We start from the raw sequence: 27,768 nt of genomic DNA, 5'->3' as shown, positions 1-27,768 counted from the left end.
TATTTTATTGATAATATCCTGAAATAAACATCTGATTCCTAACTGCAAATACGTTGCGTTTACTTTAAAAATTGGATTCGCAAATCACATTTTCATTGTTACAGAGTAAGTTGTCTATTTTATAGTTCATATATCTTTATTTTTATTTTTACTTACAATATAGATGAAAGTATGTGTGTGTATTTTGTATGTATTTGCGTTCTACAGACCAGATCGTTTGACCTAGAGCTACTAAATTTGGGTGCATACATATTTTGGGGGACAGAAATGCGTATCACAGAGCGATTTTTCTTTTGAAATTTTAATTAGACTTTACTTAATTAAAAATAAGCGACATTTCAGTTTATTTTCCTTTATTATTTACGAAAATATTTCAGTACAAATTTTTACATTTTCTTAAAATTAAAAATTTTTTTTCTTTTCTATGATGCTAATTTTTTAAGCATATAAATTAAATCTCTATTTTTAATAAATTTTTAAATAATATTTTATGCATATTTTACAACAATTTATGTCACACAAAACAAAAGATTCAACCCACATGAGCAAGTTACGCGTGAATGGGAAAAATTAGATTTTATCAGCATGTTTCTATCATTGGAGAAAAGATCAAATTAAAGGATTCAGTTAATTTCTTACTGGAAATTATGAAATTTTCAGCATGCCTCTGTATGAAATGAGATAAATACGAAATGTAATATTTTATTTAAAAAAATAAATGTGTGAAAACATTTTTCGCAACCTCCTAAAACATTTATATTATTAATTCAATAATTCAGTTTTATTTAAGACAAACATGGTTTAATATATACAGGATAACCACTCTGGTTAGAGCCCAAAGCTAATTTTGAACCTTTAGTAATATGCATATATGTAAAAACCAACGGAAAGGATCTCTCCAAAATGTTCTTGCATATTCTCTAATAAGCTTGTCATGTCAGGAACGCCTTGCTTGGCGTTGGTATACTATTGTATACCAATTTTATAATTCAGTTTTATATTACTCAATATTTCAGTTAAGAAATGTTGACTTTTGGCTAACTCGTTTTGACATTTTTACTCGATATATCGTGTTATCCTTGGCGAATGTTTTGGCTATTAACCCCTGGCATGCAGCTAATAGTTTCTGAAAATCGAATTTGTGCTTTAGACACGTTTTTCTCAACCGATTGGAATAAAGATTTGACACAAAACTGAAATTTTATTCACAAAATCCCATACCAAATTTGACATACTTAAGTCATTGAATCTATGAGTTATCGCGTTTGCATATTACTGAAAGTATAGACCGACGGACAATCAACCTGTAGGTGGATTTGTCTCAAAATTTGATAGGTGTCTACATTATAGATTTTAAATCTGTGTACCGAATTTCATCTATCTAACTCTCTTCGTTTTGTAATTATCATGTTGATTTATATTCGAAAGACGGACAGTCGAACTTCCTTTAAACAGATTTTACTCAAAATTTGTTAGAAATTTACAACTTAGGAGTAAAGACAGAATAATAAATTTCAACTGTCTAGCTCAAAGTGTTTTTGAGTTATCTTGTCACCGACAGATGTGCATCTTTCAAAAATGTTTTTTCGAACTCAGCGAGGTCTAAAGCGTGGAGATTCGTCAAAATCTCAAGTTCGTATTTTTTGACGATTACTGTACTTTATCTGTACGAATACGAAAATATAAAAATTTTTGAAATGAAGTAAATTATATTTCATGCAGTTTGAATTTACAAATGTTCTGATGAATTACAAATTTTAAATTTTTATACATATCTTCAGTCTTGTGTGTCATGTTCAATAAAATATTCTTGGAACATTAATATTTTAAAAGAATCCACTTTTTTGTGACTAAAACTGGCTGAGTGATGAAGGTTTAAATATCGCTATCGTATAAACATGCATGATTTTAGGCATTTCCATCGTCAGTCTTGAAGAAAATACGCCATTCAAGGCTTGGACTTTTCTCCATTAGTTATTGTCAAAAATAATAGAATTTTCGACTGCCCTAAAATAATGATATTAAAAGCTTTATAACTCGGTCAGGCTTTTAATCGCAGAAGATTAAAACGTTAGATTATCAAAATGCTTTTAATGAATCTAATTTATAGGGTAAACAACTGTATAAAATTTAGAATTTATATATGTTTTCCAATATACATTAATTGATAGAATTAGAATAAAATTTTATTAATAGCATTTGTTTTTTAAGATAAAACTTAATTTTGTAATGAATCAGAAAATTTCTTATAGAATAATTCTTTGAAATATAACATAAATTATTAAAAAATTTCTGTGGTTAGAATAATATTATATCGCTGCAGGATTCAATTTTATGTGCTTATATTTTGAAATATGTGTTTCATCAAGAAAATCTTTTACATTTATTGAAGTTTTATCCCTTTCGCTTCAATTTAAAGTTAGGTCCTAATGGGAGATATTTAGTACTATGAAAAGAATATAGTAAGTCTTCTGTAATAGTATGAGGTAGTGACTATCAAAATTTGAAGCTTAAAAATATTTTGCTGAATAAACTCTTAATAGACCAAATTATATAAAATATTCAAAAGTTTTATCGATCTGGCAAAATTTCTGGTCGCCACGATGGCTAATATTTAATAAAGTTGATGGTGTAAGGTACTGGTCCAATCCAGAAGACTCACACCAATGGGCATACATCCTCCGATGAATATACCTATAAAATATGTCTCAATAGTTATCAAGTTGTGTTTATTAAATATATTATACTTTATTTTGTACTTCTCAACTCACATTCTTGCGTCAACCATTCCAGTTCCTCGATTTCATCTATTTCTGGAACCGCCACTATAATTTAACTATGTTAGCAACGGATTTGCGAATATTTTATACAAATCTGTCCATAATTTTTGTTATATTGAATTTTATTAGATGAAAATACTTCCAACGGATTTTCAAATGCCTCTAAAATAAAATAAGAAAAACCGTGTGAAATATTTCCATGAATTATTTATAGCTCCATTTATTGTTTCCGGAAGATAAAATCCTACTCAGAATTCCTTTGAATCGAGGGTCATTCAACCGACTACCCGAGCTCAAAGCACGCGCGTCAGAAATGTTCGTCGTTCCTCTAATAACGGCACTGAAGCGTTCGAAAACCCGCTTTCGTCTGCCACTAGCACCGCCACCGACACCTCCCCTTCCGAACAGTGGTAGGAAATTCTCCACCCCGATTCCTAGTCTCCCCGCGGGATATTTAGGAATTTACCCTCATCTTGAATGTATAGAGTGCGCGGAGTTGGATCCTATTCCTGTAAGCACCACATCTTGTTTTCAGTATCAATGTCAAAAGAAGCTACCAGTATGTGAAAAGAGAAAGACAATCATAAATATGATAGAACTCCGTAGCTAAGATTCTTCATCTAGTGTAGCCTCAATACATGATTTCAACGGAAACTCAAGACAGCATTTATCAGGTTCTTTAATTCAGTTTTGCAAAAGTAATAAAATTAACTTTGCTTTAAGATTTCATTACAATGTGTTATGCATTTATAGATGCTCTCTGGGTGGTAGATGACCCGGTTACTTATGGTTAGAATATTTTTTTTTATTTCAGTTTATCCTCCAAGATCTATTTACTTATATGCCATACATAAAAAGTGTAAGAAAAAAATAACACCGAAAATTGTCAACTTGCACTTGTTGAATGCACAGGTTTTAAAATTTTACTTTTTCTTGTATGCCATACGAAAAATTGTAGTAATCGTCAAAAAATTCCAACTCGAGATTTTGATTGATCTCCACGTTTCCGACCTCCTTGAGTTTGAGTAACACATTTTTATAATGTGTCTGTCTGAGAACAAAGATAACTCAAAAATATTGAGTTAGACATATGAAATTTTGATATTCAGTATTGATATTTAATTTGAGTAGATTGCTATCAATTTTTGAATCCGCCCAGAAAACTCTATCGATCCAATTCTTCGAATACAAGTTAATACAGTAACTATAAGACGAAACGAGTTAGATAGAAAGAATTTTTACACAAATGTATCGCATAAAATGTAGATATTTCTCAAATTTGAAATCAAATTCATCAGGGGTTGACCTTTTGTTTGTATTTCTGTAAGAACGTGAAAAACTATCACACCAAAACTCAATGAGTTAAATATAGAAATTATGAAGTATAATTTTGTGATTACAATTGTAGTTCTATGTCAAATTTATATTTCAGTAGGTCCATAAAAAAATTACATACGGTTTTAAAACCGATTGGGTACATCAATCACCTAAGATCGCGCTCTTGTAGGTTCTTTCGTAATTATTTATAGCCAAAGGTACGCTTTTAGTAATTATTAAGTAATTATTGCTGGGAAGTATACGAAAAAGTTTTGGAACGATAACTCTCGTTTTTTCTTCTTTTTTTTTATTGTTATTTATTGATTCATTTCTCATTCTCATTCTCATACATTTCCATGAGACCTAACTGAGACCGATCCATGATATTTTGTAGAGGAAAGTAATGAGAAGGTCTTAATAGAAGGATCTTGCCAAATTTAAAACTCTCGTTACTTCCCCCCCCCCCCTTCTTAATGGTTATAAGCAGCAGTCTCTCTAATATCATTGATTCCTAATATCAAGTGCGGGTTAAAATATATATCTCGAACTCTTGATAGTGCGGCAAAGTTTTGTTTGAATCATGCCCCCCCCCCCTCTCCCTATCTTTCCTTACCTGAAAGAAATCATTAAAAAAAAGCAGAATGATAATGGAGGACTATAATCTAGTAGCTTATATGCTAACTAAAAGCAGAACTTTCAGAAAACACACCTTTCAATTTTTGTTTGAATTATGATGAAAAACCACTTACAATGATTCACGCACAGGACAAGTACAAATTCTGTTAGTCTGTTCTTCTAGTCATCATCCTCTTAGATACCATTATATCTCAAGTAATTATAGTTACTTATTCTCAAGTTGCACTTCTTTAGAAAGGCAAAAAAAGATTTCTTTAAATAGTATAAATATTTGCTTGCAAAAAAAAAAAAAAATGAACCGGAAATTTGCTTTGTTTGAACACAGAAGCTTCATTTGTTACCTATTTCTACTGGGCTATCTGTAGAATGTTTAAAATATTCATATGATTTCTGCGTTCTTTTAACATTCCTCAAAAGTTTTTGTTGCATTAACTTGAATATTTTTTTTCAATCGCTTTTTTTCCAATAAATTTTGAAGTTTAAAATTATAAGTATCAAAATACTTTTTATTTGTGAGATAAAAAGAGATTAAAATAAACCTGTCATTTATCACAAAGGTGATTTTGAAAAAATGTGCCTGACGGATAAATTTCGAAATTAATTGCCAAAATATAGCTAAAAAGGCAAAAAAAAAAAAAAAAAAAAAAAAAACCCTTAGTGTATTATTTGAAGAGAATGGCTCGAAAGACCGACTGCGAGAGGACAAGAAATAAAAACACATGGGAATTATTATTTGATTACAAATTATCTCTTTCACGTACTTAATCATTTTTAACATGACCGATACTGTATTTTTTAAAATTAAAATATATATCATTTTCTTATTGTGGTTTCAATGATTCAATTTTTTTTAGCTTCTTGTGTTCTTGTTATTTTTGTCATTATATCCCGTTAAGAAACATTGATTTATTGAATCAATAGAGACTCTTCAGAAGCCTCTCTCTATCTTATTCTGTATGCTATACAGCTAAAATGTCACTTTTGGCGAGATTAATGGAAGTTACAATTGTTTTTCAGCGTTCTCTTCCAACTTTTTTTTTTTTTCAATTTTCCCCTACTTCTTTGCTTCACAATATTGTTTTTATTTTCAGTCTTTCCTTCCTTACATTATCTCATGTTTCTGTCATTGTCCAGTTATTTCGTCGTTGCCAAGAAAGCGAATATCAAAGATTGCAAAACGTTATTTATTTGCTTACAGAATGGCCTTTAATTCAAAGTTTAAATTGAATTCTTTTTAAATTCAACTTTTTTCTTGGTTACGTGAGTATTGTTTAAAATAGATTTTACTGAGCGTTTTATTATCTTTTCAAATCTTAGAACATGCATTCTTAATGGTCCATTAAAAATGCTGAACATATGCCAAAAATTATGGTTTAAAAATGCATAGATATTATTGATAAATTTTATTCATTAAGTGAAGATGACTGATTTTCGGTATGTAACAGAAACATGAAAAGGGTTTTTATTAGGATTTACAATTTTTTATATTACACCACGCCAGAAAAAAAAATTAAAATATCTTTAGACAAACTGGAGGTTTAACGTGCCAGTTTTCAAAACTGCAATATAAAGTTATAATCAAAATAAAGTTTTAACTTGTTCAATTAGTGCAGTAAAAACATATATGGTGCCGCAGAAGTTTTGTAGGAATGTCACTGATGCAGACGATTTATGTAATTAAAACTATTTCTTCGACATTAAGATAATTTCGCACAAAAATTAAAATTTTTCCAGCTGTAATATTATTTTGAAGATTTTCAAAAACAATCCTTTGAATCCTTATTTTGTGATTGCTTTTAAAAGCAATACAACAAATTCAGTTGAAATTTTTTACAGGTTATTCGATTATTTTTTACGAAATCTTAAAGGCAACAAATTAGAGAAGGGGCATACAAGCACGCTGGCATTTAAAGTATGTTAAAACTATAAATAAATCCCGTTAAATTATCACACCGATTATACCTTTTTACTTTCTCTTATACGTAGTACAGAAAAAGTATAGTAATAGTCAAAAAAATTCGAGCAAGAGATTTTGACTAATCTCCACGTTTTATATATTTTGAGTTTCGAAAAACATATATTATTCGAAAAATGTCCATCTGTCTGTTTGTGACAAAGTTAACTTAAAAGCGTTTAGAGCTAAACGAATGAAATTTAATATACGATATTTACACCAACTTTGTAGATTTCAATCAGATTATGAGAAAAATCCGTTCAGAGGAAATCTACCTGTTCGACTGTTCAAATACAATTTAACACGATAGCTTCAAAAAGAAAAGAGCTACATAAATAAATAAAATCCTGTACACACATTTAACATCTATAGCGTAGATACGCATCAAAGTTTGAGCTAAATCCGACCATGGGGTGGCCGTCTGCCGGTATTTACAGAAACATGCAAACGCGATAGCTAAAAAACGGTATGATTTGGTGTGGCATTTTGTGACTACAAAAGTGCAGGTTGTGTCAAATTGTTGTTTCATTCGGTTGGAAAAAATATGCCTGTAAAACACAAATTCTACTTTCAGATACTATTAGCAGTATGCTAGGGATTAATCGCCAAAGAACTCGCCAAGGATGACACCACAGATTCAGTAAAAATGGAAATTCACGTCAAAAGTTAATATTTCGTCACTATTATATGCCAATGGAATGCAAGTGGCATGACAAGTTTGAAAGAGAATAAGCGAGAAAGTTTTGTGGTGTCGACTCCGGCTGATTTATCAGTATTATGCTAAAGACAATACAATACAATATAATTTTTAGAATTCTTATTTCAGAATTGCATTCAAAATCATCATCTAACGATTTCTGCTGAAGTTTCGTGTAAATAATTTAATTAGCATTATTTTTTTTTCATCAAAAAAAAAAAAAAAAAAACATGATATTTTTTAAAGAAGAGAATTATCATCTCAAACTTTCAATAGATATAAAAGGCGTGCCCATGCATGCCGTGCATTGAAATTTCCCAAAATCCAACTCGGATTGTGAGAAAAAATAGATACGTTCTGCTAAATTTTAAAACTTTAGTTAATTTTTCTCCGTTATAATATCATGTTCAAAACAACAAAATACAATCTTAGAGTCATCTTGTGATTTCATTGCAACAAAGTCTGTTCAAGTTTCAAACAAATGTTGCTATTTTCATAACTAAAAAGATAAAATGTAACGATTTAAAATTAGAAATATATTTCAAAGGTTAGCAGCGATAAAAATAATGGGAGGGACACTCAACGTGCCGTGCATTGAAATTAAGTAAAACCCTACGCAAATTAGAAACACAGATAAGTCCCGTTAAACAGTTACATGATTTAGATGCTACGCCTCATTAAATTGAGACGCTATCGGTATTGCAGATCTTCTTCGGAAGTCTGGCTTCCACACCTCAATGGTGATGCAATTTTTTTTTCTTTGTATTTAAAATGGGGTATTGAAGATAAAATATCTTAACCAAATCGAGTTGTCTCCCCAAAACTTTCTAGCATACTCTCCATTAAACTTGTCATGTCAGAGAAGCCTTACATGGCATTGGCGTACAATGGTTACGAAATATTTACTTTCGACGTCATTTAGCATTTTTACTGAATCTATCGTGTGACCCTTGGCGAATTTTTTGGCGATTAATCCCTGGCAAGCTGTTAATAGTATCCCCATATCGAAGTTGAGTTTTAGACATGTTGTTTTCAACCGATTGAAACAAAAATTTAACACAAAACTGTTCTCGTAGTTACAAAATCGCTTCTCAAATCTGATATATTTAAGCCATTGCATTTTTGAATCATCGCGTTTACTTATTTCTGAAAGTACAGACATACAGACAGTAAACCCATAATTAGTTTTGGCTCAAACTTTGACAAGTGTCTACTCTATAGATTTTTAATCTGTGTGCGGAATTGTATGTGTCTAGCTCTTTCCTGTTTGTAATTATCGTGTTAACTTATATTCGAACACCTGGACAGACGGATTTCCACTGAACAGATTCTACTCAGGATTTGATCAAAATCTGCCAATTTGGCGTAAAAGCCGTATACAAAATTTCATTCTTTTAGATCAAACGTTTTTGAATTCTTTGTCATGAACAGGCATTTTTAAAAAGTGTGTTCTTCGAACTCAGGGAGTCTAGAACGTGGAGTTTCGTCAAAATTTGGAGTTCGAATTTTTTGACGATTCTTATACTTCCTGTATATACCATGTTTATGAGAAAGTAAAGAACAGAAAGGTGCCCTGGAATTTAATTAAACTTAGCAATGGAATATGTGTAAAATTTTATAGATAGTTACTTTTTAACTGTAAGTAATTAATTTTTAGGTTGTAAGTTAATTTTAAGGGCATATAATTAAAAATAAAATAGAATTTAATGGCACTTAAAAATCGCAAATATACATGCAAAATGTATTCTATCAGCTGTATTTTAAAATCTCGTAAATCTTTTCGCATTTTCTCTATTCGCATTCTACCTGCTTTATTCTAGAATTAACTTTACTGCATATCATTAAGACGTTCTATTGTTTAATGACGGTTTGTCCATAAAAACTATTTTCCCTTGAAACTTATATTCGATCAACCTTAACTGACAGATTTCATCTGAACAAGATTTTACTCAAAATTTCATAAAAATCTGCAAATTTGGTGTAAATACCATATACCAAATTTCAACCATCTAAGCGTTTTTGAGTTATCTTTGTCACAGACAGACTCACGGACATTTCCCAAACATGTATTTAGAACTCAGAGAGGTCTAAAAAACATAGATTCTTCAAAATCTCGAGTTTCAATTTTTTGATGATTAATATGCTTTCTCTATACTACATATACGAGAAAGAAAATATTGTAAAAATTCATTGTAACATAATGTTGGGCATCTTTTTAATCTCACATTAAAATGGGAAATGCGTAAATAAATAAAGCATCTATCTAGGAATCATTTATTGACTGAAATTTATTCAACTTCCTCAATCATGCAGTGTTCTATCTCTCTTCTGATGAACGTTAGTAGAAAGACAGGAAAGATAAAAGCATAGATATGTCAAAACTCGTCAAATGAATGAATATAAGCGTTTTACTATTTGATTAATGGAAGAATTGATAAAGATGAATATAAACTTTCGGTAAAAGCGAAAATGGTATTCGTTTGCGGACTATTTCCTTTGAGTGGTAAATTTTATCACGACACGAACTCCTAACTGTAATCAGAATTTATATGAACGATTAAATGGGTGAGTGATGTTTTATTATTCCAAAGCGCTAATTACCTACATTAGATATAATTAATTAGTTACCCGCATTAAATATACAACAATAATTAATGGGATTGGGCATAAAATATTATACCGTATATTTCGATGAAATAAAAGCACGAGACCTCTAAGATTATCATTAGTAATAAATTGAATTCATAAGTAGGTATTACTGGTGCCTTTTCATTAAAATAAGCATAGAGAACCTTTTTTAAAAAGTATTAATAAATTTAAAAAAATGTGCTCGGCAGAAGAAATTAGAGCAGTCTGTCAGTTTAACTCACAAACTATTTAAATTCTTCACTGTATTGTAATATTGTCACGTAGATGCTTTAGTGTGGAACGCAATGACACACACAAGAGGTAGAGCTAAACCAATTTATTAACTGAATTCCCTACTCAGAACACAGTGACTGACGAATCTTCTGCTTTTATACTAGCAGGGAAAGTTCCAGAATACTTTTCTGGAGACAGTAAGAAAAGTCCAGAACACTTGTTCTGATAAACTAAAGAAATGTCCAGTATCTTCTGGAACATGAAATAAAGGAAAACATAAAATCAAGGAATTAAATATTTACATATACTATTAATTGTATTGTCTCTAGCGGGATTCGAACCCACGGTCTCTTGACTATGAGCTCAGTGCCATGACCATTCGCCCACGGAAATTCAACTGTCTTTCTTCAATGCTGCAATATTGATGTACGTCTTTAAGTTAAATTTATCATCGAAAATGATCTTTTCATCGGTTTTATAATGTATTTGACAAGATGTTACAAAATCAAAAGCTCTTGGGTTCTGTTACTTAATATAAAATTATTTTTTGCAGTGAAAGATTCAGCAGATGTTTCGTCAGAGATATCAAGACTAATTATTATTTAAATAACAGTATTATGGTTGTACTAATTATTATTTAAATAATAGTGTTGTAACAATAATTGTTGTTAAACTCTTTCCCTATGAAAATTGAAATGATTATATTTTTGAACTAATATAGTTAGCTGTAGATTCTCTGCTTCAGAATAAGAGGAACATGGATTTGATATATTATTAATTCTATAGATGATCCACCATGTATGTGATTCAGTTGTTGTGACATGGAAACCTACCAGATAAGCTGCATTATTATTTCCAGATAATGTTTCAGTACTGTGAATTCTTCCCAAAATGGACTTCATGTTGCTACAAAATGGTAAGTTATTCAAAGCAAAATAAACTCGGAAATTCATACTTCACTTTTAAGTGTTTCAATAAGTATTTAATTTTTACTCGCATTTTTGAAATATCACTTTTAAAGGCAGATTTAGACATAGAATTTATGCTGAAAGAACAGAACAGAAAAAGAAATTGCCGTTGAATTTCATCTAATCGTAAAATAAAAAATTTAAAAAAAAAAGTGTAAAAGTACTTCTTAAGACACGATTTTAAGTGCACACGATTTTAAAATTGACTTTTTCAATTTTGATATTAACCAAAATCGTTTATCATTTTTTTAGATTTACAGCGAATGTACTTTTTATTTCTATATGTCATAAAGCAGCTTAATTTGTCAGTGTAATAAATCAATTTTTTAAATCATTAGTACAGCATTCAAAATAGAAAAATAAAAAGTTTACATATTTGAGGGCTAAAATTCATTCTTAAGAAAATATAATAATGGAAACGAAAACGTTAACATTTTATAGATATTTAATAACGATTAAAAATGGAATAGAAGCTAAGAAGAAAAATTATAGAGGGTATTTACACATTTTTTAGAACGATTTGGATAATTTTTTTTAAAGGCTTTGTAATAAAAATTTTTTGGCAACTTGCGTATTGTTTGAAATGATAAATATTTTTGTATTTTTAAATTTATTCTTCATTCAAAATGTCACGCATAAACAAGTTGCGGATTGAAGGATATGTTTTTGTGCTTTTTGAAGAAAAATATTCCTATTCTATATTTCAAAAATGTTGCAAAATACGTAATAATAACATTTTTAAATTCAAAATAAGTAGCATTATATTATTAATCGGATAGAGAAAATTTTTTAATTATTTCTTTCACATGAAAGAAAATTTCAAACGATTTCTCATAAAAATACGTAAAATTTCAAATATTTCTAAATTAAAGTTAATAACAAGAAAAAAATCCGCCAATGCAGAAATCAATGGAAAAAGCCTTAAATGCAACTATAATAAATAAAATAATGAACCAAAATTTGCAACTTAAAAAAAAATTGAAACTAAAGACCATAATGCGTACTAATTTTTGCAAGATATGTAGTTGAATGCAGAGTTATTTGTAAGAATCTGTATGAAAATTATTTAATAAGAGATTAATGGAAATGCATTGTAGCTCTTGTATAAATATAGATTTATCTAAATAATGTTCCTTGACATCCTTTAAAATTAATGACATTTAGTACAACAAAATTAGGTCGAAAACAAATGGAAAAAATATACAAATCCAATTCCGTCAATGCAAAGAAAGCCCTGTAAAATGTGTATGATAGTGTCAGGATTCTCTTACAATGGGAAATTAAAACTAAGAAGAGTGGGGGGGGGGGAACTGTTAAACTCAACCCAGAGTATTATTGTCAAGAGAAAATTTAGAACTATTTATTTGCAGAAGAAATTCCACTCTTTATCCCAATGTCTTTCAAAGAGTGAAATGTTATCAAGGCAGAGCTGTTAAATCATGTTCTGAAAAGTACAGTTGTATTCTTTCAAAAAAATGAAGACCTATACAGTATACAGGCATTCCATTTACAATTTTTCAACAAATTCCAAGGAGGTCCCTGACGTTTCACCTATGGGCTGGTGTGCTTTTGGTCTATTGAAAAGAGCTCTTTATAAGTACAAACCAATCGCAAGTATGACGGATTTGATTCCACGTGGATTCTGGAAAGTAATAGAAGAGAAATGGAAATGAATACCTCTGGAAGTTTTTCGAAAAGCCCTTCTATCATGAAAGTCAAGATGTAGAATTTCAGTCTAAAAAATGGCAATCAAATAAAAGATTTTTAAAAAATTAGCTTTTACATTTTAAACATAAATTGAACGGTCTCGATGTTATTTTGAAGATATGTAAGCATCATCTGTATAATTACGGATTTAATCATTTATGAGTTAATACAGAATATACATTTACAATTTTTACCACGCGACAGTAAATATTTAAAACGGCTTACAAAGCAAATTTCTTCTCAATAATCTTCATTCAGGAACACAGACAATTCTATGACAAATAAATTACATGATTTATTGAATAAATTTAGTTCAGCAATTATATGGCCATGCAATTAAATATTCATTGATGAAACAAGTGTTTGTCATCATTGCGCTTTTCTAATTAACCTATTCATCAGCCTTGAGGAGTTAAAGGGGGGAGGGAGGATTATTCTTCATCTAATAGGAGAAACAAAAAATTAATTACGATTCATTGGCTACAAGCCCATTTACATGTTACAAAAAAATAAACGGTCCTAGCTGTCGTTGAGACCATAAAAATTTTCTCCACTGAAGCATATAAAATGAAGTCATGATTTAATAAGTCCCCCCCCCCCGTTCATTACACTGACGAAGACGGAAATTATATCAGCAGATCGTAAATTATACGTTTTATTTATCACGTGTCAGTCCGTTCCTGCTCCGCCCCAGAATTGACCCCGGCCGATAAACCCGGCGGTTGTTGTAATGTAATTACGAATTGGAATCAAAACTAACGGGAGCACGAGAGGGAGATCTCAATAGAGATGTCTGTTGTTGAGATTTGTAATTAAATGCCCCGCTTGTGTAATGTTTGAGCGAGGCGGTCATACTGGATTGCATTGGTGTAATGTAGGAAAATGTTGACTGTTGTGTTTAAATACAGGTCAAGTCGTAAAAGAGGATTAGTCGAGTTCAAACTCAAGGAAAAGGTTGCTCAATAAAAAGGACTGTTTATGGAGGATTTAAATAGTTTTTATATTTATTGTTTATTTCTTAACTAATATACTCAACAAGGCATAAAATAGTTTAACTTACTTGAACAAATATACATTAAACTATAAGGAAGTGGAGTGAATATTTAGCTTAATTCAGCGATGGAAGGAATTTTAATGAATTAATAGAGGAAGAAAAGAAAAAGGGAGGTAGAAAAGAGGAAATGGCGGACCAATATAATCTATTTATGTTACGGGCTATGTAATTAATCGGTTATTATTATTCATAACCGCATTTAGTATTAACAGGTGGTTATTAATAACATGTCAATGTGATAATTTTTACAGGTTATTATTAATAGTAACTGATTAATCGCATTAATTAGAACATGTGAATAAAGATAAATGTTCCTCTGTTTTTTTTAAATCTGGTCTTGAAATATGGCACATGTATCTTTTAAAACAAGAAGAAAATCACTGTAAACTTTTCAAAGTTTAAAATTAAATTTAGCAAGATTGGTTTTAAAAAAAATCCTTACTTCTGAAAATATTATTTCACAAAAATAATTTTTACACTATCTTAAAATTTAAAAAAAAAAAATACTTTTTTTGTGATATTGATTTTATTTCCATGCATTTCTTTTCTCTAATTTTGATGTTTTTAAAAAAATCTCTTTTGACGCCTGGCTTGTAACAATGCTGTGGTTGTCATGGTGAAATTTGAACTGATTTCATTGTTCCATCAAACCATTCAATCGATGCGTTTGCCGATATTGAAATTCAGATAAGATATCGATTTCTTTGAAAAAAAAATTTCCGAAATGGAATTGTCACTTTCGCTTTTATGACTCAGTGTACATACTTTTTTATTTGTTCAATAATTTATAGTAGACTAATTCCATTAAATTTATATTTTTTACTTTTATTAAACAAAAAATGAATTTTTAAATAAATATACTTTAAGCATGATTGTGAGTTTAAAAGCTTCACAATCAGATAAGCCAATATTCTGGCAAGCAAAACTATCCACCATTTAGCAAAACCCAATAAGACACAAAAAGTGTTGTTTAAAAATTCTTTAATACCAATGACGTAAATAAGCCGCGACTGTATTGCTAGAATTTATATTTTACTTTCAATGCAGAATTTCAAATAGCAATAAAATTTCTTTACTAGCGTTTTAAAATTTGCAACGAGCCGGCTAAAATCTCTAAATTAGCAGAATCTGGCAGACAAGTTGTAATTTGCCATTACTAGTGTAAGCGATAATAGAGAGGAATGAACTCTTTAACTCAATTGGTCTGTTCTTAGTGAATTAAGCGTTTTTTATCATTTTAAAGTAAATACTATTGAGTGTAAACCGAAGCAATTGAAGTAAACTATACAAGGTAAAACGGCCTTTTCTTCCTTACTGGAGATAATTAGGGACCTCCCATGTTTTCTTTCTTGAATTCTTGTTTCTTCCCATTGTTTCTTTTTTTCCTGAATGTTTCTTCCCTTTTCTTTCTTTCTTTTTTCTTTTTTTATTGTATCAAATTGTTTTATCTAAGTTCATAAAATCTGCTTCTGCTTTTCTAAGAGTACACTTTTCTTGTGAAATAGCATTAAAACAAGTGTTTAGAGTCTCTATAGAGCAACTCATATATTTACTGCTTTTTATATATTTTGAACACATCAGCATCAAAAATAAACATTGTTGTCTTTATGAATTAATAATATAAATGATAAAAGTATATTTAAAAATCTACTGAAGCTCTTTTCTCCTTTAAATTTGGAATGACACTAAGAAATTCCCTCTCGGGAAGAAAAATTACTCCACATAAGAAGAAAAATTACTTCTAATAAGCAAGTGGAATTGATATTTATGTGCCACAAAATGAAAGCTAAATTTAAAGTTTTTCGAAGTAAAATGCATTTGCTTTCAGAATTGTGAAATTTTTTTACCATACAGAAATTTTTCAATACTACAACTTTCATCGCAAAGCAGACTCGCTACTTTTTTTTTCCTTCAGTAACCTCCTGATTAACTATAATATACGATTAAGCAATGAAAGATTTTCGCCAATATTGGCCCTGAAATATTAAAAAAAGTACTCTTCAAACCATTACCCATTATCGATAATATTTATTAAAATTTCCGGAGCAAATTTTCTAATGAAACACAGTTATCTTCATATATGCAAAATAAACACAGAGTGCGCTAACACTTGATAAAACAACAACAACAACAAAAAAAAACAAACCCTAAGCAAATTCATTTTCCAAAAATATTTCATTTGCTTCATTTTCTTGCATGTTTCAAACTCAATGGAAGTACCTCACATTTTGTATTATTTTGACGTAATAAATTTGTAATTTGCATCTGTATTTGTGATTTAGTGTATAAGTAATAAATCAATAAAAATATATAATCTTTAAAATAAATAATATTTAATGATATGAATATGCTTTTAGGCTGACATTCTTTCTATAAATTTAATTATGTAAAAACTGTTAAACGTGGAATGCATCTACTTATACAAACATGTCAGACAAAGCAAAGACTAAGAACTCAAACTTGAACACTGTCATGCTATAGGGGTTCGATTTTATGGTTATATTTTTCTTCTTTTATTATAGGATTATTACATTCTGAGGTTTAAAAAATTTTCCTATTTATTTTACTGTTCATTTTTCCACCTAACATTTATTTTTCTTGTTTTGCATTTTTCTTACGATATAGTAAAATTAGCTTGAAAACACTTCATTCAATCTTTTTTTAACAAATAAATGTATATACATATCCCAGAAATTAAAGTACAGTAACAATTTCTAAGAAAAAACAAATTGTAACAGTTTTAAACTCATAAAAACTTTTTAAAGGCAAAACAGAAAAAAAAATAATAGACTTATAAGAATATACTTGAAATGTAGGATATTAAACAAAAACATGCCAAATTATGGTTTTTAAGTGATAAAATTATAAGAATTTGTTAAAAAAAATTTAATGGTATTTTAGCTAGGCATTTGTCGATTGTAAAACCTGCATAGCATCGGTTGTGCATGCTCTAAATCAGATTGCCAAAGAAAAACTGAAATAAATTATACCTCTCCTGTTTAAGCTCAAAACAAGCTCCTTGTGCTTAAGTAGTTTTGAACTGCGCCCAGTCGTGCGTTACCCAAGTACATCCCATTCATATTCTATGGAATTAAAGTCGAGTGAATGTACAGACGCCTCCATTTGTTGTATGCTTCAATTTTCAAAATGACTCTCACCGTACGCTGCATGATGACAGCTGCCTTTTTCCTTCACAAAGATGAAACAATTTCTTGTGGCTCCACAAAAATTGATTATATGAGTCACTATTATATCCTGGTAAAAAGCATGCGTATTCATAATTTTTCTCTTGAAGACTAGGGAGTTTCGCCTTGTGCTCGTTTTCGCTCGCCAACCCCCATGGTGTCTACCCGATGTTTGTCAGTTCCAGTTAGCAAATTTTTAAACTTCACTGGCCATACATTCAAAGTCGAAAACTTAATCTTTCCAACAGGACAATATACGATCCGCCTATTTTTGATTCAAAACTGAAACTCCACAGTGAAAACATTCATTCCTCATATCTCCAATACCTAAGTATTGTTTCAATTTTTCACATTTTGTTGCCAACGTAGCAGCTTTACGATCAACTTTTCTTTTCAAATTGGCAGATTTTTGCTCTGTCTTTCTTCGCATCTTTTTTCTTCATCTGTTATTTAAAAAAAACAATGCAGAGTTAACAAGTATATTGCTTAGATATCCTAACGATTGTTAGCCGAAAATTTTCAGTGACTTAATAAAAGTAAACAAACTGGAAAGCTATTTATCAGTGTTGCCCCAAACGTTGTATGTAAAAGCAGAATTAACAAAAAAAAAAAAAAATATTGTGTTAAGCTTATTTGCAATAAATTCGCTTTTAATAAAAGCTTTACTCTTCTTTTTTTAAACTATTTCACCTTTAGTGTAATATAAATATTTACTAAAACGTAATAATACTTTTCATTAAATATTTCAAACAGTACTGGAAAAAACAAACCTCAAATGTCATGAGTCAGGTGATTCGGTATCGACCAATCACAAAGCGAACAAAACGCAGTGTTTACATAAAATTTTTTTAAAACTTTAATATGCCCATTTTATTACAGAATGCACCACCCTTTCTGTAATAATTTACTCCAAAAATTTTGGTAAAATTAAAAGCAAATTTGGAAGAATGTCGAAAGTACTTCCACTTTGAATCGGAGGATAAACAAAATTTTTTTTTCATCTGGAAACATTTCCCCATTATTAATCATTCCAGATGACGAGTTCATGACACCACTCATAGATCCAACAGGTTTTCAGGAAAAAGAAACTAACACGATTTAATCTCTTTGTAATTGTCTGACTGTTATGTCCTTGCTTGTCTGCATCTGACGATTCCTTTTAACAGTTATCTGCATATAACGACCCTTATTCGTTATAGTTTAGGGCGATCGATCAGAGCTAGAATAATATAATCTAGTAACTGCTTTAATTTCATAAAATTTTGTCCACAACCATCCAAAAGCGTTTTTGGCGATTACGAATTCATTTACAATTTCTTTAGTAGAGCAGACTTTTTAAATTTATTCATAATTCCTTCTTGTGAAAAATCAGCAAGTGCTGTTCGATTCGAAAAATTATCTTATAACAAGAGAAAAAAATATAAAACATCTTCATAACGTATACATATCTTTTTTTCACTATCTCGAACACGAACTAATACATTTATCATATTTTTTTTACTTTCTGAAATACATAATAAAAGTATTGTAATCTTTAAAAAAAATTAGTTTTTTTTGTTTCCAAAGACAACATTATCAAAATTACTGGTATAATAATAGCTAAAATAATTACTTAAGTTTAGAGGAGTTTTGTTCCTATTTTTTTTTTTTTTTTTTTTTTTAAATATTAGGATTTTTCTGTTACTTTCTCGTATTAAATGAAAGTTATGTAAAAAATCTAACTCGAGATGTTTCAAACCTTTTCCTAATCCAAAAAATTAATTTTTGTCTATCTGTTTATGAACACGATAACAAAAATACCTTCGGGCTAGGTTACTGGAATTTGTAATGTGATATTGACATCACATTTGTTGATTGTTATCAAATTTTGAACGGAATTCTCCACCAGGAGTTTGTCTATCTGTTCGAGTGCAAAAGAATTCAATACTACTGAAAAGAATCAGATAAAGAAAATGTTGTATATATTTTTAGAGTAAAATGAATATCAAAATAAAATTTTTCACCAGATCTATTGAATAGGGTAGACCGTCTACTAGTTAGTACTCTCGCACACATTAATGCGGTTATTAAAAAAAGTAAGATAAATGAAATTTGATACGGGATCTTATTGGAAAATAAGATCCCGAGCAAATTTCAGTTTCATTCGGACGAAAAGATGTTTATAAATTTCATATTCGTCTTTCTTTATTGTGCAAGAAAGGGAAAAACGCTCATGCACCAAAAAGCAAACACCAATTTAGTTATATTAACAAACAGCATCTAAACTTTGAGAAATATTTATTTTAATTTTAATTTTACTTCAAAAAGAAATGAAACCTTTCTCTAAATCTGCTTTTAAAGATTTATTGCTATAATAAAACATTCATAGTAAGTCTTTTATTGTTTTATTTTGTTTCCAAACTGATTTAATCTATGTTTTTTGAATCCCTTTAAAGATAATAAATCTTTATTGTGGAGATTTACTATAAACACGACCTTAATAACGGTAAAAGATTACATTGATAAATTTTAAAAAACAGATTAAATTTAAAAAAATAAATGGTTTAGAATAAATGGTTGTAAGCAATTTTGCATGAATCAAAGAAATAGTTAAAGATAAAAAAAAAAAATTAAGAAGCAATATCTTTGTGTAAAACGGTAAATGATTCATTTCGCAAAGTACCGAACATTATTATTGAATGTAATTACGAGTCAGAATCAGCCGAAATGAAAATACATGAAAGTCATTTCAAAAGAGATGTCGGTCTGTTAACTATCAAATGCTTATTTATGTAATATTCTGAGAGAGGAAATCTCTTAAATTGGAGAATGTAATGCATCTGAAGGAGGACATCTTCTAAATTAGATAGGTGTACACAAATAAAAAAATTGAATGATGTGTTTAAGAAAAAAGAAATTGTAAAGAGGATTTGAAGTCGAACTCAAATATAAGGAAATTTTTGATCAATAAATAAAGTTTGGTTGCAAAGATTAAAACAGTTCTTTTTCTTTTACTCGTTGCTCTTTATTCTGAAACAGATGCGCACGGCTTGAAAAAAGCTATTAATATATTCATTTACTTTAGGATAATAGAGGGAAATATAAATCTTTTGCAAAACATCAATTCAGACATATTCATATTTTAACTTCGCATTTCTAAAAGCATGTAAACAATTCGACTTTTTTCTTTTCAAAAAAAAAAAAAAAAAAATTACTTTCCGAAATAAAGCCAATGACAAAACAAATGTATTGCTAAGATTTTTTGTTGTTAAAACAATATTTTAAATATATACAGAACGGATATTTTTTTTCTTTTACCAATATTGTTTCTTTTCATTTATTTCCATATCTGAAATTACTGTTTAAAATTATTATTTCACTTCTAACTTTATCATTTCACTTCTAAATATGCAGCTGAAAATACACATAGACGAAACTGCCTTGATAATAAGCTAATGGAATTAAATCGAATATTAAGAACGTCAGTAAACCTGTTGGTTTTGCAGTAGTATCACTCATAGCGTTTTCATTCATATCCTCTGACAGTTTATTAAAAAACAAAACAAAAAAAAGTATATTCTAATATGAAATGTTTAAAATATTTAGAGAGGAACAGTGTTAAAAAAGTGCCGATGTGCAATGAGTGATTGGAATCCTCGAACTCGAGCTTCATCATTCCTAGACATTACTATCACTAAACCCAACGGGAAACTGACTCTCGTATACTCTCTAATAACTGTACTTCAGTGTTATTAACGGCATGCCATTACGGTAGAACCTATGGGAAGTCATATCACTGACTCTCCGACCCGCTCGAAGGCACACGGATAACGAAAACTAAATGACTGGACCGCCGTAACAGCAACACTGGCTGGAACTGTGGTTGTGCCCCAAGGGCCATCACCGGCCACGGTACGACCCTTCCCGAAGGAAGTACGTCCCGTCATCGATGGGAGGAGCCAGATCCCCCACCTTTTTATGTAACCCTCCAGGATGGTGAGATCCGACCACCATATAGGAAGCATCTCATCCTCATTTCTAGGTGCCCCTCCGGGGGTCATAGAACTTATGAGAATGGAATCTTTGATAATCAGTTGCTGGGATAGGTGAAATACACAAGCACCAGGAAGTCGAATGTGTTTTTAGGATTTTTTCCCACCCAACTGCAACTAAAATTTGGCACAGGACTATAATAGTAGTCATAAAACGACTTACCGAATTCAACGCATTTAAATCATAGCGTTTTTGAGTTATCGCGTTTACATACTTGTGAAGGTGCGACCCGAAAGGTTGGTGAACCCTTGGATAGATCTGGTTCCAAATTTGGTACGGATCTACGCTTTTTAATGTTAAATCTGAGCAGTAAATTTTATCTATTTAATACTCCTTGTTATCTAGTTATTGTGTTAACTTATTATCGGTCAGCTTGGCTGATAAAATTCTTCTAAATGAATTTTGGATAAAATTTGATAGAAATTTACAAATTTGAAGTAGAGGCCATATACTAAATTTCATTCGTGTATCTCATAACATTTTTCAGTTATCATGTTCAGAGACCGACGCAATTCCAAAAATACGTTTTCGGACTCAGGACGAAAACATGAAGATGCATCAAAATCTCGACTTCGAATTATTTATGTTTACAGTACTTTATATACTTGTATTAAAAAAAAAGAAGTAAAAATGGTAGAATTAGAAATTGCAGTTACTTAATAATTTTGGAAGTTCCATTTAACTTACTAGTGCTAATTCCGCATTAAGAACAATTGATAATTTATAATGCTTATAAAATTTGAAATGAATCTGTTACGAAATGATTCCACCTTAATTTTTTAACATTATGAAACTTCAAAATAAATTTTATATTTAATCTTTTGATTTGAATTGTTTAAAATCTATTGCAGTTAAACTTCCATGCTCAGAATTAAAATTTGATATATTGAAGCCAAAAATTGTTCAGAACCGTAAAATCTATTTTAGTGCAGGCTATGTCTCCTTCAATACAAACAAATTATTATTTACTTCAAAAAATTCTCCCAAGCATGTAAATATCCTGGTGTCCAAATTCGGATGACAGTTACTTCCAAAATCGGACTCCTCTAAACTCGCTTAGTTTCAAATTTTAAAAAATATTGCAATGAATCTCTCTGACCTCTATTTGCATAGTTTAGTAATTGATTCTGCCGGCGTCCTGGCATAGGGGTAGCGCGTCTTCCCCGTGATCTGGGATCTGGGGTTCGAGTCCCGGTTTGGGCATGGTTGTTCTTCTGTTGTTCTATCTGTGAGATGTGTGAATGTGCCCTTCTGTAAAAAGGGGTTGTGCAAGCGAATGAGTGATGCGTGATTAGCAAAGTCGTACTGTCGGCCCTAGTTGGCGCTAGGGCCGACAGTACGACTCTATAAAAACAAGAGACGCTCATTCGGCTTAAATCGTTGTGTTCGTAACAGCGGGCTTGTCCATGGCAAGTGCCATGAGAAACAACAGTAATTGATTCTGCAACTATCAGCAGAATCTTAAAAAAGAATTCTATCTTCCAGTTTTAAAATTTTGCAAACACCTATTTTAAGAATAACTTTAAAATATTTTTCTCGTATGCTTATAATCGTTGAAACAGTGAAATTTTCCACCAGCTAGTTAATAATAATTTTTAATTAGAAATATTAAACACTTTTAATATTTCTAACTTTTAATTTTTAACACACTTAATTTAATTTTTCACACTTTTAATTTTTAATTAGAAATATTAAAAATTAAAAGTGTGAAACTTTTATTATTATTATATTTTTTTAACATTAAAGTAATATTACTTCAACAATGTAGATAATTTCTGTGGGCAAAAACGGTGTGCGAATTCAGAATGTTTCATTTAGTTTATGTTAATCGCATTAAAATTTCTTAACCCTAGTATAAATCATGGATTAAAATAATATACACATTTTTTTATTTTTATTTTCTCTTCATTATTTTTATTTTTATTACATTTCATTTTCCCATATAAGAGATATATAAAAGGAAAATATTATAATCGTCAAAAAATTCGAACTGCAGATTTTGATTTTCCCTGCGTGCGAGAAATGCATTTTTGAAATTATGTTTGTCATGTGAACACGATAATTTAGAATCATTTTAACTTAGAGGGATTAAATTTAGTATATAGTCTTTATACCTCATTTCTCTATTTTTATCAAGTATGTATTGGTAGATTTTTATCAAGTATCTTTTTTCCGAATATAAATTAACACTATGATTACAAAATGAAAATAACTAGATGAATAAAATTTGGCAGACAGATTCAGCATCTAAAGTAGATCCTTATCGAATATTAAACCAAATCTGTCAAAAAGCTGACTGTCTATTTTTATATGCATATAAATATGTACGAAAAACTTATGGCTCAAAAATCAAAGACATTTGGTATTCCCTACAAGTGCAGATTTGCGTCAAATTTTGTTTCAATTAGTCAGTAAAACCACATCCTATCAATTAATCGCCGAGAAAAAAAATCGCAAGCTAATTGGTTCTTTTGCATCTATTTTGCATCCACCAATGGCATCCTGTTATTAATACGCATGTACATTTATAGAGAGTACGTTAGAGAATTCTACTGTTTTAAAAAATAGTTAGCATGAAAAATAAGATAAGGTAAATTTCGATGGTAAATTAGAAATATTTATATTGTCAGTTTTCAAAGTTTTAGACTTTATTTTCAAGTAAAAAAAAAAAAAAAAAAAATTAGTCTATTTTTTTTATGATTTTTTGCAGTTTTAGCAAGCTAAATCGTAGCTCCTACAAAAATTCAATATGCCGTTTCTCAAGTACCGACTTAGACTTCAAAAAGAAGAAAGCAAATTTTTAATCGAAATGCAAATGAACAGAAATCTATAAAGAAGAACTTAAGTAATACACTCAAACTAATGAAGAAATGGAAAAGTGAACACGTTCAGGAAATTTTATTAAAAGGTGAATATACTTCTGCTGACCAGCTTTTATTCTATATCAGTATTATGATAAAAAAAATCATTATTTGAATAATAATTCCAATTCAGAATTATTGCTCTGTTCATTTAGTAGCATCATAGTTCTTCAGTAAATTGCGTGATTTAAAAACTTTACGTAGAGAATTCAATGCTACTGCTGTCAAACCGAAGAATAAAAAGCATATATGATACGAAGTTTGAAGCTATAGTTTCATATCGTCTTTATTTTTCTTATATATGTGTGGATGTTTCGTGTTTTGATAAAAGTACAATTTCAACATTATAGCTAGTTTTTAATAATGCTATTAATGTTATAATTTATCATTTTAAAAGTTTTTGTAAATCGTTATTTGTAAACACATATTTATAACTCTCGAAGATTGTTTTAAATAGTCTTTAAATATTGCAATTTTTTTTCTCTCTTTTCATAAGCTTATCGATATTTATGGTATTCAACTTTATAATATTTAAATTGGTGCATTTGATCCTGAAAGTAATTCTTTACTCTGAAAAAATTCTAGATAAAAACACGTGTTTAGCTAGGGAAAAATATGGACTACAGGAATTCGGTGAAAATGTTTCTTTAGTTATGAAAATAATAAATAGGAATATAAATATTTTTTTAAAAAATATTCGTTTGATATGTTAATCGAAAAAGCGATTATTTCATAGTTTTAACGAATTTTTCATTTAATGTTTTTAGAATATAAATCATAATATATCATTAACGAATTAACTGATCTCGCAACAAAGCTTCTGAAATAGTAGCATAATAAAACTGTTAAAAGAATCATTTTAATAGAGCTCCCAAAAGCATTTTCAAATTCAAGATCTCATAAAAAAAATATCAAAAGCATATAAAAGCATATATTGAGTGAACTCTATTTAATTTGCACATGTTTCAGTTAGCATTTTTAATAGGAACTTCTATTTCCAACCAATTTAAATCCGTTGAAAAACAAATAAAGAATTTGCATCAAGGAATCCTTAAAAAATTTAATAACTTGATTTAAATTATTGGAAGACAAGTTATAAATGAATTTTTAAATGTACTGATTACATGCATGAATCTTATTAAAATTCAAGAAAATGTTACTCTGAAGAATATGATAACATAAGAATGGTGCATTTCTAAATGAAGAGATGGTTTATTTACAATTAATACTTCATTTTAATTCCTTGTTCTTGGACATGACAGTTTATTAAGAGTGACGAAATTCTGTGTAAAAATGTATGTTTAATTTCAAACTTTATAACTTGGAAATTTCAACAATAATAGTATCTCAAGCAAGATAATGAAATAAAAAAAAAAACAACTTAAAATGATTATCCAGTAAAAAAATAAATTTTATACCAAAATTTTTTGTTAATTCGAAATACATAAAAAATAATCCTTAATTAAGAAGCTTAGTATTCAAAGTTTTTTTTTATCAGCCCATTTAGCATGACGTAAGAAAAATCGAGTACTGTAGACAAAAATCACTTAGTATTTCGACCACATCTCTTCAGCTAGTGAAGCTAATGATAAATCGATTCCCTTGTTGTTTTATAATTATTTTTCCTTTGAAGGTTATTTATATCAAATCTTCCATACATCATTTTGATAGCTTCTTCTTTAAGATACCACAGCAAAATATATAATTAAACTATCAGCTTGATACCTCTGATAATAACAAATTTGTATAAGCCAACTTGTTCCATTCATCAAAATGCTAGTTAGTATTTTTCTGCTTTTTTATCTTTTATTAGGATGGGGAATTTGTAATATTTTTTTTCAATTTGTCATATTTATTCAACAGTAAAACTGCAAAAGGTTAATAATTACATCAAATAGATGAGAATTTCATTAGTTTGGTAATTAATTTTAAATCATATTAACACTTTATTTAAGGCAAAATATCGTTCAGAGAGTTTTATGGGAAAATTATGAAAATTCGATATAATCTAGATGCATGACTTCGCCAAAATAAGGAAGCAAATTAGAAAAACAGAAAAAAAATTTATTCGGGAAATGAATAGAAATAAGGGTTTGTATTTTCCGTAGGCTTTTTATTTGTATTTGAGAGTGAAATTTTGCAAGATAAAAAGCAACCAATAAGATAGGTACATAGAAACCAGATAAACCTGTAGCTGATGTTATCCTTCATTTCAGTTCTAAATTAGGAATATTCAAAATCCAATTTACTTTGTCGCTGTCCTGTTCCATATCTGATTCATATTTCTAGAGATATAAATTAATATTTATTTAAATTTCGTTCTGAAAAAAATGCACTAAAATTCTGTGGGGAAAATCTTCTCACTCTGTTTCTTCAAAAATGCAAACATTTTTTTTCCCCTTGAGATGCCAGGCTCTCCCCAAATTTTGGCGAAATCTCAATATTTTGCCAAAATAAAATAATTTTCTAAGTTTATTACTTGCACTGTGAATCTATGTAGATAAAACTGAAATATCTTAATTTTTGTCCCATACGAAAATTTAGGTTACCAAATAGATTTTTCATCCTATTTTGCTCACAAATTCTATGAATCATAAGGACGATTTTAGTTACTGTTAATTAATTTTCTGTTAATTAAACTTATAATTAATTAATAAATAATTAAAAATCTTGTTTCCGTCGCGCATGAGAATTGATCAAGCAAATAACACGGCTGCGCGTAGGTTTTATTTAGCAATCTAGATTTAAAGAGACAAATCAAAAATTTATTACCTTAGTGGAGTTAAAAAAGTTCTTCTTCTAAATAAAGAATTGTTTTAAATTTACCTGCTATTTAAAAGTTGATTCAAAATTTGATTGTTTGCTTTTAACGACCGATAGGGATTGAAAATGGTTGTCTTTATATACCAAATCATAAACACACATTTAAATGACGTCTTACAATTTTAATTAAATGTTGTGCAGTTATTTAAAATTTATTAATAAAGTAAAAGGGGGAAAATAACATTCTGTGGTTTGCAAAGAATGTTTAAGGCAATATGTAATTAATCGAGAAATTGTGAGATATTAAATTTCTTTGATGAAACAGATTTTTCTTATTGCAAATACTAAAACCTATTTAATCCAAGCATATGTCAAGAGTTTGTATCAGTTGGCCAAAATTAAAAGTTTATCTCTGCCTTTTAAATATATTTGAAGAAAATCATTATTTGCAATTATTTTTTTCCATTAAATTCAGAGAATGACATTTTATGATAACAAGTATGAACAAGTACGTATTGATTTTTCAGTTATATTGAAGTAGAAATTCGTCTGCTTTTCTTATTTAACAGTGGGATTAAGATCTTGTATGTTGCGCTTTTAAATATTGAAATTATAATTATTAATTGGAGTAAAAGGGAATATATCATTAGAATTTTTAAAACGTATTTTTTTATTTATGTATTAATAGCATACCATTAGCGAACTGTAGGCTTAAAGGCATGTCATTGAGGAACATAGTTAATAGATCAATATGATATCTTTGGTAATTTTTTAACTAATAAATTGTTATTCCCTTAATACCAGTACCCAAACTTCTGTTAAAACTATAATGGTTATCCTTTAAATACAGTATACTCTCCGTAACATAGCACACATCAACCAAAGGACCGCCAAATTAACAAACGAATAGAAATAAAGAAATTCAATTAAAATGCATTTAAAAAACAAAATT

General features: G+C 29.4%; 1 long non-coding RNA gene across 1 annotated transcript in view; it reads left to right on the top strand.

The window, feature by feature from the left end:
* LOC129980551 (uncharacterized) overlaps positions 1-24,108 on the top strand; it is a 42,854-nt gene extending 18,746 nt beyond the window's left edge. The window contains exons 2-3 of the long non-coding RNA XR_008785248.1: positions 11,033-11,162; positions 23,903-24,108. This is a non-coding gene — a long non-coding RNA (uncharacterized LOC129980551). The remainder of the gene's footprint in view (positions 1-11,032; positions 11,163-23,902) is intronic.
* The last annotated feature ends 3,660 nt before the right edge of the window (positions 24,109-27,768 follow it).

The sequence above is a fragment of the Argiope bruennichi genome, chromosome 8 (genome assembly GCF_947563725.1).
Source record: "Argiope bruennichi chromosome 8, qqArgBrue1.1, whole genome shotgun sequence".
NCBI classification, from domain to species: Eukaryota; Metazoa; Arthropoda; class Arachnida; order Araneae; family Araneidae; genus Argiope; species Argiope bruennichi.
This window is presented reverse-complemented; position numbering and strand designations above follow the sequence as displayed.